At 35.5% G+C, this 14,111-nt stretch overlaps 1 protein-coding gene across 2 annotated transcripts in view; it reads right to left on the bottom strand.

Annotated features, from left to right (window-relative positions):
• Nucleotides 1-6,341, bottom strand: part of LOC148938630 (prefoldin subunit 2-like) — a 77,466-nt gene extending 71,125 nt beyond the window's left edge. The window contains exon 1 of one of the 2 annotated variants that reach the window (XM_089107653.1): nucleotides 6,274-6,341. The gene's annotated coding sequence lies outside the window, so the exon portion shown is untranslated. The remainder of the gene's footprint in view (nucleotides 1-6,273) is intronic. The other variant, XM_089107655.1, reaches the window with a different exon arrangement.
• Nucleotides 6,342-14,111: the final 7,770 nt, after the last annotated feature.

Below are 14,111 nucleotides of genomic sequence, written 5' to 3'. Positions count from 1 at the left end.
TACAATGTAACTTCACTTTTATTATATCTCTTTTTAAAGTCAATGATACTATTATGGTTTATATTGTAAAATTCACATGCTTCAATTTGTTTATTTGGAGCAATGTCACATAAGGTATTCTCATATGAAGAATCACTTTCTGTAACAGCCAAATAAAAATCAGAAGGTTTATAATCATAGTAGCCATTGTCTTCACAGCAATGATGTAGAAATCATACTCCCTTGTGTTTCCAGCAATTAAAATGTAGACCAGGTTCTTCTTCCCCAAAAACTTTAAAACCATGATGATACTATTCTCTTAGAAACAAACTGAAATCACTTCTAGGATTTTTCACATCATACCAGGGTAAGTATTTCCCTATTGATCACATCTGTCTTAGTGACAATTGGAGCATAGAAAACCTGGAGAAAACCTCGAAAACAATTGGAGCATAGTCTGTAACTTGCACAGCATATTCTCTATGCAATTTACATGGATTGCATAATCTACACTTTTCATCATAGTCATCAATAATAGGGCATTTCTCACAGGATGACCAGCTGGCCATTGTATATAAACATAGTGGACATGTGTGGAACATTTTTCACTGTTGACTCTCTCACTGCCAAATAGAAACTAAGTTGCAATCAAAAACGGAATGTTCTTTTTACTTCCAGAGAGAGGAGGAGTAATTGAGTGATGTCAAACTTCAAATCCATTAAAACTGTTTGGACAGAGTTTTTTAAATTGTTGATTTCTTTTGTTATTGTCATGAAAACAGAGACTGAAAAATCGTTCAAATAGTCTTCAATCAACATAGAAAACTTGAGCGTCTAGGGATTTTTCAAGAGCAAATCCACAATATCATTTTGTTTTGTCTTGATTAGTATGCCAATAAATTGAGTAACTACATTTGGCCCACAACACATATGCATCATACAATATTCCAAAGCTAGAGACTCATCTTTCATGATATTGTCAAGCATTCTTTGAGAGAATATTTTCTTTTCCACTGATAACTTTTTAAACTGATCATTTAGATTCAAACAATTTTCCAAAGTAACGAGATTCCACATGATTTATTGCTTCTAAAATCTATTCATGTTTTAATCCTGACAGTCTCACTGCTGATTATAGACTTTTTTTCTGCTACGAGTACCCTCTCTTCACCAATTGGTTCACTAGAAAAAGGTCCAGTAAACTACAAAAAAATATCTAACAAGAAAAAAATATTTTTTGATTTCAAAACATTTTTATTTTATAAAAGAGAAAAGTAACATGGTTATCTCACTCTTTTTTCACATACTGATTAAGATCATTGTCTTCAATATATTTCACCAATGTATTTAATCCATCTTGTAGTCTATGTATATGCATTATATTCACGTTTCCTATGAAACATGACTGCTCCTGCAACTTGAATTTGCTCAATGATATCAAATATCTTGCATACATTTCATCCTATTCAAGGGTAAGTTGACAACCTCTTGTAATTTCTACTACAGCATTGGGTACTCTTGGTTCATTTCACTACTGCTAGCACCTTCAACATCCAACAGAGTAAAACCACTCATATTTAATACTAAAATATGTTTTCTATGAACAAAAATCTATATTCACAATGCTATCATTCTGAACTCTTCTTCACTACTGTTCTTAAAAAAAATTATACCCTGGAGAAACAAAAGAACTACCCAGTCCACTACCTGGTAAGAGGATAAACAAACTTGTGTAAGCTGAGTAATGGCTAAACCTACCAGGCCTGTAGAATCCACAAGGCTTTTATGCAGTGAAGCATAAAACCCTGCACATAAACAAACCCTTGTGTAGGCCAAGTAATGGGAAAACCTTTGTTCTTGGGTTGCAAAGGTTTTTGGAATCAAAACAAGTCTTGTGTAAGTCCTACCAAAACAATTGCTGTTTAACCTCCAACCCCATTGTTGTCAGATTAAAAGGTTTTTGGAACCAAAACAAGTCTTGCGCAAGCCCTACTAACTAGTGTTGTTGAGCCTCAAAAGTACATCATTGACAAGGTTATTTGAATTTACATAGGCAAAGATTAGACTAACGTCTAGGAGAAAGTCCTGAGGGAATTACATATTTTTGAGGGGATACTAAGATAATTTTTTTACATGGGGTTTTCCACTTGACTAGTGTCTTGGGAAATGCCTTGATGGTTTTTCCTACCTGGCTTGTAGGTTTTTAGACATTAAAATTTGCATGAAACATACTGCTGCTGAAAGGAGTGCCTGAAAAAAACTACATGTGTTCTAGGCTTAAGGCCCAAGACAAAATCAGCGTTTTTTACCAAGTATTTTTTTTTGTTGTTGCTACTCTACTGCAGACATTCTAGGTGGTAAACATTCTACTGTTGCAACGTTAGTTGATCACAATAGATCATAAGCCTCTCTGTGTTTTCAATGAAAACAATTGAAAAAGACAATGTGACCCCCCTACACAATAGAAAATATATTGAATTTCCCTCCTGTATATTTGTAAGAGTTAATTACACAGTTAAAGACTGTAGACTATAGATTATCTTTAACTGCAAACAGAATTTTATTTCAGGTCATATTCCAACATATAAAATTATAACCACCTCTACTTTAATGCACTCTATTGTTCTGATATGCTTTGTTAAGTCAGACAACCTTTTATCCCCAAGGCACACTTGGAGTTGTTTACTGAGCGTTTCTTGGAGATATACAGGATAGTATTGCAATGGACACATTGGGCAAAAAAAAGTGACATTTATATCTGCATCAGCATGCTGTATGAAATGTCAGTAGGATAAAGTGAATCCAAGCAATATATGCATATTTTTCTTTCAATTTAGAAAGTTTTGGCTCACATATATGCAGTACCAACCCCATACTCTTTATCTATTGTTATCAGTTTTACCATGCAGCACTAGGAGACTGAACTTGGCTTGGTGAAGGGAATTTTGAACATAAAAAATATTCAGACCCTGATTTACATAAACAACTTTTGTGTTATTTTTTTAGATTTTTTTTACAAAGAAAAAAGGAGAAGGTAATTCTCAAACTCTAGGTGTAAATTTTCCCCATCCAATTGACATCCCTGGCAAGTTTTAATAAATACAAGGTTTTTACCATAATATTGCCAAGAATTGTTCAGATTTTCTAGATATTCTTAATAATAAAACTTAACAGGTAAGTCAATAATTCACCTTTTTTTGAACGTTTTAAATTAAAAATACTGTTGCTACTTCAAATGTAAGTGGACAAGACCCTTTTTTATTATTTTTATCTTAACACAATGGAAAAACAACACAAAGTACACCTTTTGTGTGCCATGTGGCACCTTATAAATGCTTTATTAAGTCAAATTTATAAAGCATAATTAAATATAAAACTTAGTTTATAAATGAGTCTATAATGAGCTGTCTATGATGTCAATGTGTCCAGCCCAGACTTACCATTTCAAAAAAGCTACCTAAATTGCACTTTTAGTATACCATGTGGCACTTTGTGCTGGCCTATAAGAATTAGCTTTTATGAGTCCTTAAACAGCTCTCTAGTGCCTCAATAGCAACAAAGAAAAATAAGAGGACACATCACTGCTGCCCAGGCAAAACAAAATTTTCTTGTTGTTCAATGAGAGAGGTTATAATTTTCCTTCATAAGGTTTCAACAATGACAATTTACTTACTGTAATACTTAAATAATAATTCTCAATGCTTAGGCCGACTGTAATTAAAAGCAAACCTAAGAGGCTATAACTACCACTGCTTTCCCATGAAGGATATCCCCATGCCCTTTGACTCTCTAAATGCAGACCTCTCTTCCCCCCCTCTATTATTAAAAATGCTGGAGCTACACTCTTGCTCCAAAACCCCCTCCCCCAAATGTGCAAAAATATAGCCAAAATTATATATTTCCCAATGCATCTCTCTTGTTTCAATCCATGTACCTGTGAATTGAATCAACTGTGACAAAACAAGAACCAGAAAAACCAATGATGGGTTGCAGAAAGCATTGAAAATATAATTTGGGCTAAAATTCTGCACATTAGGGGGGAGGGGTTGGAGGTAAAGTATGGCACAGCTGAATGCAAAATGTGTTGTAGGTACTTCAAAATACCTTCCCTTGATATACTTTAGTCTGTAGATCCATCCCTGAAAGTTTCATTTTCCTACCAAACTTCTTTCTAATAATAATAATAATTTTATTTCAACCCTTCATACAAATACATGTAAATGCTCAAAGGAGTTATAAAAACAAAAGAAAAAAATAATGAAAAAATCACACAATACTACAAAACAAAATTAAACTGCAGTAACTATGGAAAAGAGAAAACAAACAAAATCAAAATCACAATTTTAATGCACAAGACTAGCCAATGGAAAGTTGTGTATTGTTCTATTTCAACTTTTGAAATGGGTATACAACTCATCCATTTTCTTACATATCTCAAAAATATAGTACCTCTGCAAAACATAAGAGTTTCTGAGCCATATGGGAATTCCCAATAAATATTTACAATACCAAAAAAAATTGAATGAATTTGGTTATGTTTGGTTTTACTAAAGCAATTTCTAAGCTAGCAAAAATTAGCTTGTCTAGAATTTTACCTCAGCTACAAATGGCAAGTTTTTTTCACTAGCCAGTTTTTTATTTAAAACCATCCTTTTAAATTGTTGATTACTAAGGCCTGTTTCGAGCTGTTTTAGCCCTTTAAGGGACAAAATGTAATTTCCTCCAGAAGAAATTATTGAATTATAAGAGCATACAAAAAGGTAAAATTCTACTTTAGCTACTTTTGGCTATCTTGAAAAGGGGTTAGGTTAGGAAAATGAAACTTTCAGGGATGGGTCTATAGGCTGAAGTATGTTCTAGGAAGGTATTTGAAGCACCTACCTCTACTCCTTCTCTCTCTAGAGGGTCCGGACCTTTGATGACCTTTAAAAATCTGTGTGTTATAAAAGTGAAACCTTGCAAAATAGATCTTCTGCTTAAATAAAAAACAACAAAATTATTTTCAGCTTCACAACTTTGCTCAATCCCAATTTATAAGGCTTTAAAGATATGTAAATACATTTCCTAAATTTTGAAAAAAAAACATTGATATGGCCTAAGGTTCTACTCAAATAAGAGGAATTACATTTTCAGAACTAAAGCCAGAGAAAAAGAAACTGATAACTAAAAACTAAGGTAAAATGTTGTTTTGTCAAAATCTTAATAGGTACAGACCTGTCATGTAGGCACATTTCAGGACCCTCTAGAGGGAGAAGGAGTGGAGGTAGGGGTAAATTTTTTCCAGTTCATATTATTGCCTTACAAATAAAGTGAACATACCACTCAATGTCTGTTTTATGCTCTTTACAAATATGATAATTGTTGTGAGCAAAGTTGAAGCTGAAAACAATTTTGTTGTACTTCATTTAAGCAGAAGATCTATTTTGCAAGGTTTCAGGTTTATAACACACAGATGTTTAAAGGTCATCAAAGGTCAGGACCCTCTAGAGGGAGAAGGAGTAGAGGTAGGTACTTCAAAATACATTCCTGGGACATATTTTAGCCTGTAGACCCATCCCTGAAAGTTTCATTTTCCTAACCTAACCTCTTTCCAAGATAGCCAAAAGTTGCTAAAGTAGAATTTTACTGTCAATAATATGAACTGAGATATAAATTTACAGGTAAATTTTTTGTTATTCATATTATTGACTTACAAATAAAGTAAACATACCTCTTGATGCCTTTTTTTATGCTCTTTCTGGTAAATTTTTACCAAATCATATTATTGACTTAAAAATAAAGTGAATATACTGCTTGATGCCTTTTTTTATGCTCTTTTCAAATATAGTAATAATTTTGTTGGAAATGAATTTTACCCTCACCCCTATACATACCAATTCAGGGTATATATTTGCCCATTAGGGGGGGGGCGCAAACTTAATTTCTGATGTAAATGGGAAGTAAGTTTAAACTTTACCCCTGCCCCCCTAATGTGCAAACATATACCCTGAATTGGTATATAGCCTATGGGTGGGGGTAAAATTCATTTCTGACAAAAATGATTATTAGGCTATATTTGGAAAGAGCATAAAAAAGGCATTGAGTGGTATATTCACTTTATTTGTAAGTTAATAATATGATTTGGTAAAAATTTACCTCATTTTATTCATAAGTCAATAATATGATTTGGTAAAAATTTACCGCAAAATAACCCTCATCTAGAACATTACCTCCATTTTAATAGATCAGACAACGTACACTAAAGATCTAATTCTGTTCTTTAGAAATGAACGCAAATGTAAAATATTTTTCTACCTAGTTAACCTTATTTAGAAACAGCCTTAATTTCAATACCAATATTATATCTGGTTAGAAAAGATAAAATTTAGTCATTAATTTTCTTTTGTAGGTAGTGCTGATATTAATAACAGAGAGTACGACAAAGAGCCAAATTATCGGGATCGTTATGTTTTTAGAAGTGTGTGCGGATTTTTTGAAAGTTTCCTATAACAAAACGCCTGAACTAAGATTTATTTTCTTCATGTCATTTTCGGGATAATTTTCTTGCATATAAGTGATTTATATATTTGATTATTGAAGTTTTTTATTTTTTTTGAAAATCATTTCAATTTTCTTAAGTGGTGTTCATACGCTTACTACGGTTTTGAATCAAATAAGAAATTCGAGATTACATGATGAACGAAACTTAAACCCAATTCCAAAACTGAAATCGATAGCTGTTAATTCACGTAAATAAGTATTTTGGACTCAATACATTTCAATCAGATTGTCAGTTATCGAATTTAGTTTTCAACCTGAGTTTGACGATACTGGACTTGACCTACAATTGAGGTCAATGTCCACATTACAGTTAGGGGACAACGCTCATGCGCTGCCTTAGTAAACAGCCATATGCCTTACATGTATTATTTTCTCCCGTTGTCTTGTATGGAATGGTTGATCGTGAAACTTGTGAGGGGGAGGGCTATTTGACTTGAAATTGAAAGTTCTATCGTTCTTTTTAAGAACTGACAGCGATTAAATTGCACCCAGACCTAAAATCTGACCATTTTACTACTTGCTCCACCCTTTTTTTCTCAACCAGCTTAATATTGGATAGGAATTCCGAAATTATTATAGGAATTTTGTATTTTTCGGGCTTCATTTTTAGCCAAATCAATTTTTTTTAGCTTTCTTTACGTATAGGGGTCCTTTTGATCTAAAGACTTGTAGATATGTTTCACTTTGACTGGATAAAACTTTTTGGGCCTGTGTTTACGTGGCCTGTATCCCGAGCCATTTTTCGTCATTAGGGTTCTCTTGGCCCAAGGGCTTCGACTGTAACTTGACAGTCGTTGGAAAGAAAAAGTTTATGGTGCTATGTTGGACTGGATTTTCAGGTCAACCATCTTTTTTGTCTTTTTTTGTGCAGCAGTGTCCCCTGGGGGAAAAGACTTCAAATGTTAGCTTCCGACAAATAAGAAAAAATGCTAATTTTAGGGTTTATTTTTCAGGTGGTCCGTCCCTCCATTCTAATTTTTATGCATTAGAGTCACCTTTGCTTGAGAACTTCTGAATGTAAGTTCCAAGCTTGGAAAAAATGTAATGGCCCTTTTGGGTGAATTATTGGCAATTTTTTCTATAAATTTGGGTTTTCTTCGCTCAAAGACTTGGGGCTCTCTTGACCATCAATCCCTATCCTCTTTAGAACCAGTTTTTGGGGATGGGGGTAATGACAAAATTTCCTAATTTAGGACCCTTGTCCACTTGGGTTAATATGAGTTATGCCATTTCTAGAAGAATATTTTTGAAATTTGACTATTAAGAGACATTTTCACATTGGACAACTCTTGCTATCTCGAAATTTGATGCTATGTGGGTCTTGCGTGAAAAAGGACACGGGAGATACGCTTGTTGCTCCCAATCAATATTGGTCCTTAATTAGTTACTAGTAACTTTCATTTTCATCGGATGAGCTTCCTCTAAAGTTATAATGACCCCATTCATACAGAATCACAAAAAATACCACACGGGAGACACTTCGCTCTTTGCTAAGTTAACGCTAGTGAATTGACGCTTTTTTCCTGATGTTCCCTTGTTTGTTTTACCTGCTGACTTCACCTTACATTTTGATCCCTTTTTTAGGATTAGAGCAGAAATTTTGTTCATCTCTGTGATACTTAATCTGTATTTATTTTAAAGAGAAGTTTTAAGTCCAAATCCATTTTGCACAAAGTGGACCCTGGCTATCTGAAGAAAAATACTGGCAGGTTAAGTAGGATTGCTTAATTTAAGCTCGTTGGTCTAATGGTGTCAAAATTATGCTATCTTTACCCTGCCTATATTTTAACAGCATAAAAAGACAACTAGGCTTAAGCAGTAGTTTCGGGTTGCAAAGTAACGAAAGGCTAAATCCTAGATGACGCTAAGGAATTTTCGTTTCGACTTTAGCACCACTTTCCACTTAAGTTCTCGTACACTTTAGCCTGGTTGGTTTACTGTGTTTTTTCACGCAAACAATTGCAAGGATATGGGTCACAGCGAGAAACCAGTTTAGTGACAATTCCGTCACTATTAACATTCTTACCATGAAGAGGCTTTCTACTATTCACGTATATTGGCAATGTTGATCAGCAGCATATCCTTCGACACATCTCAATTAATTTCTTTTTTTGATGCTTTTACTAGACCTTGGTATCTTTACATGCGTTTGCTTAAACACAAAGCTTAAGTTTACTACGAAAAGACATAAAAATGACAGCTGGAAGAAGAGAGGCGCTTTAAACATGTTAGTTCTATTTGCTCTATGATTCTCAACCCCTTGTATCACAATATTTTTCCAGTAGTACAGTCCAGTTTTACCAACCCCTTCGACCTTTGCGGATTTGATCCAGCAGAAAAAAACATTTATGTAAATCTGTTGACTCGATATTTGATTTTGGGGGGAGTAGTGAGGCTCTGGTTGTCTTCATAGGCACATGTCTATTCGTTACCTAAATCACATTTGGTGTTACCATACTTCTTCCTATTTGGTATTGTTGTCTTCAAATGGTGTTATCTTTGTACCAGAAAGAGCAGAAGACTATGTAAGCGTAAATTTTTTTCGAGAATCCACGCTACAGAGAAATTCCTAAAAAGACACGGAATGAGTATTATATGTTGAATTTATGAAACTGTAGGGAGCTGTGTTACGATATTGTCGTATTTCCCACCAGACTGGCGTATTTTGATGCTGACTGGCGGGAAAATTCCAGTTAAACCACCAGGCGTAAATCTTGGCGTGTTTTATTTGATCTGGTGTATTTTTGGGGTGAACTGCCTTATCGCGTAGAAATTATTTTCTTTATTTGAATCCAATAATTCTTCGTCATATAACGAAGCTGTAATCTCTGCATTCTACTCAGCAGTATTAGCATATTCTTTTCTTTCATAATAATTTCGTTACTATCCATCAAAAACTAGACCAGACAAAGAAAACTGACTAATATCATTTTCCCATCTGAGACAGTGGCGTGATTTCGTAAAAATCCTATGAGGGGGGGGGGGGCAAAGTTGGAGCCAATTTTCCCAAATCAAGTGAAAATGATAGTGAAAACTGAAAAATGGTCCATTTATTACCATAGAGGCAAGGACATACTAAAGAAAACTGACCTGTTTCTCTGGGGACTTGAATTATGCAGGCTTATCTTAATTTTGACAAGATTTTTTGCCGAAACTAAATTTATGCTGGGGGGGGGGGGGGAAACTTGGGTCTGGAGGGTCAGTTGCCGGAGATTTGGGGATTTGATATATAAAGGGTAAAGGTCCAGATTAGTGGGTCTCCACAATTATGTACTTCAACCCTTTCCCTCTTCAAATGGCACTTACCTTTGATGATCTTAAATTTTCTTTGTGGTATTAAAGTGAAACTTTCAAATATTGATCTACAGTTTATATGGGGCAGGAGGAAAATGTTTTGAGCCTCATACCGTTTCTAAATATAGATTTTTATATCTCTAAAGACTCATAATTTCTATTTTTTAAATGTGAAAAAAGTTCTGGTGTGGCTTAAAATTATGCTGAGACCATAGAAACTATTGTATCAAAACCTTTAGCTGAAATAAGAATGTCAAAAAACCACAGCATAAGCTATTACCTTCAATAGCTTTCCATCTGATTTAGGACAATAGGCTAGGCTTAGGACTAATGATACAATATAGGCTCTATGTCTGTCCAAAAGTTTTTTTTTATTTTTTATGTTTTAATTTTTTTTTTATTGGCTTTACTGTGCATTATGATCCAACTGTTGATGAGAAATAGGTAAAAAAAATAATAGTTTTACCAAAAAAATCACTAAACTTTCGTATATAGCTATGGCTATAACTGGTATTATCAGGAAGGAGGGAGTTGGAAGATAATTTGAGAGCTGCGTCAACAATTTAATACAATTCGGAAATTTTGTACCACATATTTGGAAAGAGTATTGAATGGGGAAATTGACGGTATATGTTTTTATATGGTTTCTGTCTTATGCGTCTTCGTAGGCCAAGGGCACCTGCATAAAATTTTCCAGGGGGTAGACGCCAAAGGAAGTAATGCCACACGGTGGTAGAATTGGATTCAACCAAGTTGAATCGCTTTATTTGTAATGAAATTATGCTACGTTTGGTGATCTGTAATTGTGTAACGGCTATAATGGGTGGCGTGTGAGTCATTGTTTAGGTGGGGACAGGGTAGATTCCTACAAAAGTATATTTTAATGGACAAACTGCTTACTCTTCATGAGGCTTCGGATAAATGTTGAAAGAGGAAGAGGGGAGAAGGAATTAATTAAAATGTTTCTCTATACAACTAATATGTTAAATTCCCATACCTACTAGCACATAGTTAAAAAAGACAAGGCCGATCATCATCAGCTCCGCCTGTAAACTTCTTTGGGCGGACAGGTACTACAAGTGACGCAGTTTTCTGTAGCATTAAATGGGCACATTTTTCTTTTTATATTTATATGAAGTACTTCAATGTATTTAAAAAAAAAATGTATGTAATATATTTATCAATAAGAAAATCCTATTGTAGAGGTTGTGGTGGGGTCTTCAGTTTTGTAGATTCATGTAGAAGATCAAAAGTCTCACAGAATGTCCAGCCATAAAAACAATAATCCTCCTTTTCAAGCTACCAAAATTCTTTAGTAGTAATATAAACAAGGACTTTTCACCAACATTACTTTTCATCACCATTTTTTTTAGTATATTCAAATCTTATCCAAAATTGAAATTGCAAATTTAAACGTAGAACGGTACTAATCAACGTACAATTATTGATTTACACAATTTAAAAGCAATTGACCAGGGACTTAAGGGACCGGTACCTCAAATTATATCTTGGTTAGGCCTGGGTATGATTTGGAAAACAATCAAAACTTAAATAAAAAAAGTGGTTTTCAACAGAAAGCAAAGACCAGATTTGAAACTTGCTTTTTACTTTAGTTGAAAAACCTTTTCTACTAATTTAATTACACTTCAGCAGTACTTCTGCAATTTCGTTCCGGAACTCGGAAAGTGACACTGGTCCACTTTTTCATCTTTGTTTCAATTCGATATAAGGCGACGAGATGATCCAGCTTGTCTAATCCTCCCATGTTGCGGTTATAGTGACCAATAACGTCAGGTTTTTTCACATAAACCTTCTCCTTCTTCTCGTTACTCCATCTTTTCACTACTCCACCTGCACCTGCACCGCAATAATTCAACGCCATGTTTACTGCGCGGTTGTCAAACCAACGCACAAGGATGAGTCCCTTTTCAATGCCGCTAACTTCTTCCCACGACCATCATCCTTTCTTCCTAAGATCCTTCTCATCTGCAAGCTTTGCTTTAACTATCCTGCCCTTTCTGACAGTTCCTGCTGCCAAGAAGCCGTATGCTGTCAACTTTTCAAACAGTGGTAACGTTATAAAGTAGTTGTCGAAATACAATTTGTGATAGACATGCTTGTCAATTTTCTCCAGTAGACTAAGAACAATGGCTCTTCCCAAACCTCCAGCTGTTTTTCTGTGCTCCTCCCCAATAAGTGTACTCTTTCCCTGATAAACTTCAAAGTCATACGTGATACCAGAAGAACCACAGAAAACTAAGTTTTTCAGCCCCCACGGTCTTTGCTTTGACTTTATGTATTGCTTCATCCTTGTTTGGCCTTTGAAGGGGATCATCTGCTTGTCTACACATAGGCTTTCCTCCCTTTCAAGGTCCAAACACCGCGCTCTAACAAGGGATAACGATCTGTTGGAAGTGTTCTTGCGACTATGGGAAGAAAGTACTTTTTGTTCCAGTAAAGTCGTATTTGCGAAAGATTCAGGGACCCCATAAGGACTGAGATCCAAACCATTTGGCGTATCTCTTGGGCCAGAATTTTGCCTCTGGCTGCTATAGTTTTACCGTGTTCCTTCATATGGTATAAGTCCGTCTTTTCAGCCATAGTCTCAAAAACTCAAGCGGAATATACTTGTAGAAGTATTCGACAAAAGTAAGGCCCTCAGTCTGACTTGTGAAACTTCTGACAGCCCACTAGATGGCGCTAGTTACTAAATAGAACTCTCATTGATTAGTTTCGGCTATCTACATTTAGATGATATTACAAAAGTAGACAAATAAATGATATGCCAACTTGAATTTCTAACTAGAAATTACCCACCTCTAACAGACTTTTTTCCACTTTTTTTCTAATTAAATTTTCGTCCACTGCAATTCCGAACAACACGTGTGATACATCAATAGATTGATAGATGTCTCAAGAATACAAAGAACATAGTTTTAGCTTTAGTTACTACTTTTCACACTAGATAGCGTCTGGTGAGCAAAAATTAGCCACAAGTCATTTGACGGGCTCCCTGGCGAAAGGGCTATATCAACATAAAAAATGTGATGATTGACACACGGGATAGATTTAGCTTTATATGTGGTCTGGTTTAATTGGTCGTTGTGGGGCTTTCTAGTGCATAGGCTAGTGGTCCATGGGTGCCCATAGGCTGGAATTTAGGAGGGGCTTACCTGGTCTAATTAGCACTTCCATTGCTATATAATTGAAATTTCAAGACAAAATATCTGAGGCAGCGCGATAGCGATGCCTAAGTAAAGAGCGATGTGGGCACAATTGTTTTTTTTCTTATACCAGGGCACTTCTTATAGAAACAAATTTCATAGGAACTTGAAAAAGAGCTCATGGAGGGCAGCCACCTCCCCTACCCCACTTCAATCACTTCCCCAAACACATCCAATCAAAATTTTGAGATGGTCATTTTGTTCAGTGTAGTTTAACGGTCCGGAAATCATGGCTTTGAGAATGACAACCTCCCCCCCCCTCAACCCTCAGAGCAAGGGTTGTAAGTTATGCCCTGGGGGATATAAGGGTTTTTATAGAAAGGGTGGTCTTATAAACCTCAGAGGAGGCTCATTTGATTGGTAATCAGAAATTCTAGTGGCCTTTTTAACAGTCAAAAGTCATTGGAGATCAACCACCCCCCCCTGTACATTAATAATTTCCTAAAACACATTCAATCATCATTTTTGAGATAGCCATTTTGTTCACTGTAGTTGAAAGGTCCAGAAATGATATCTTTGAGGATAATCCCCCCCCCCATATAGCCCACAGGGCAAGGGTTGTAAGTTACGCCCTGGGGGAATATAAGGTTTTTATGTAAATGGTGGTCATATAAACTTCAAAGACGGCTCATTGGATTTGTAGTTAGAAATTATAGTGCTCTTTTTAAGAGTCAAGAGGATCAGAAGGCAAATACCCCCCCCCTCCACACGCACACACATCGTATTTTCCCGAAACTTATCTGATAGAAATTTTAAGACTGCCATTTGTTGTCGTTGAAACTTCAAGAAGGGTTCAGTCGGCTGGTAATTGAAAACGCTAGTACCCTCTTTAATAGTCAAAAGTGATTGGAGGGAAACCATCGCCCCCTCCCACGCCCTTCATTTCCCCAAACACTTCCAGTCAAAATTTCGAGATAGTTAATTTGCTTGACGTAGTTTAAAAGTCCAGAAATAATGTCTTTGAGGATGAGAACCCCCTCACAGTCCTCAGGGCAAGGACTGTAAGGTATGCCCCGAGGACATTTAAGATTTTTATGGAAAAAGTGGTCACATAAACTTCGAAGGGGGATCATT

Source organism: Artemia sp. Qi Xiang Cuo, unplaced genomic scaffold (genome assembly GCF_049724085.1).
Source record: "Artemia sp. Qi Xiang Cuo unplaced genomic scaffold, ASM4972408v1 HiC_scaffold_3070, whole genome shotgun sequence".
Classification (NCBI taxonomy): Eukaryota; Metazoa; Arthropoda; class Branchiopoda; order Anostraca; family Artemiidae; genus Artemia; species Artemia sp. Qi Xiang Cuo.
Note: the sequence above shows the minus strand (reverse complement) of the source record. Positions and strands in the feature narration are given on the sequence as shown.